Source organism: Seriola lalandi, unplaced genomic scaffold (assembly GCF_002814215.2).
Source record: "Seriola lalandi dorsalis isolate HSWRI2012SDOR001 ecotype SW California unplaced genomic scaffold, Sedor1 jcf7180001971095, whole genome shotgun sequence".
In the NCBI taxonomy this organism is placed as follows: Eukaryota; Metazoa; Chordata; class Actinopteri; order Carangiformes; family Carangidae; genus Seriola; species Seriola lalandi.
The window spans coordinates 1-420 of NW_019441763.1; the positions used below are offsets into that span (position 1 = coordinate 1).

The 420-nt window shown below is 42.9% G+C and overlaps 1 non-coding gene across 1 annotated transcript; it reads right to left on the reverse strand.

Moving 5' to 3' along the window:
* Window positions 1-79: 79 nt before the first annotated feature.
* On the reverse strand, window positions 80-152 carry trnak-cuu (transfer RNA lysine (anticodon CUU)). The gene has a single exon. It is a non-coding gene; the product is annotated as a tRNA-Lys (tRNA).
* Between the last annotated feature and the right edge of the window lie 268 nt (window positions 153-420).

Here is a 420-nt window from a genome sequence, read left to right on the forward strand (position 1 = left end):
CTTACATGTACCCTCTCAGAAATGAAGATGCTTTGCAGCTTGTTTCCTATTCTTGTGCAGATCCTTCTAAAATCTACATCGCCCAACGTGGGGCTCGAACCCACGACCCTGAGATTAAGAGTCTCATGCTCTACCGACTGAGCTAGCCGGGCCTGTGAGACAGAAAAATACATCATCTAAAAACGAAAAACATTGCACTGCTCTATTTATTATGCTAACATTTAACCAAGCACACAAGCTGGGCTTATGTTACACACTGCATGCCCACGCTGGTGATCCAGGTGTAAGAGGATTTTATTTTTATAATCAGAAATGCTGCAACCAAACAGAAAACAAAAGACAGTCTATGAGTTCTCAAATACGCTCCTGTAACTGTGACTGTCTCTGATATGACTGAGCGGACTTCCTTAACCAACGGTT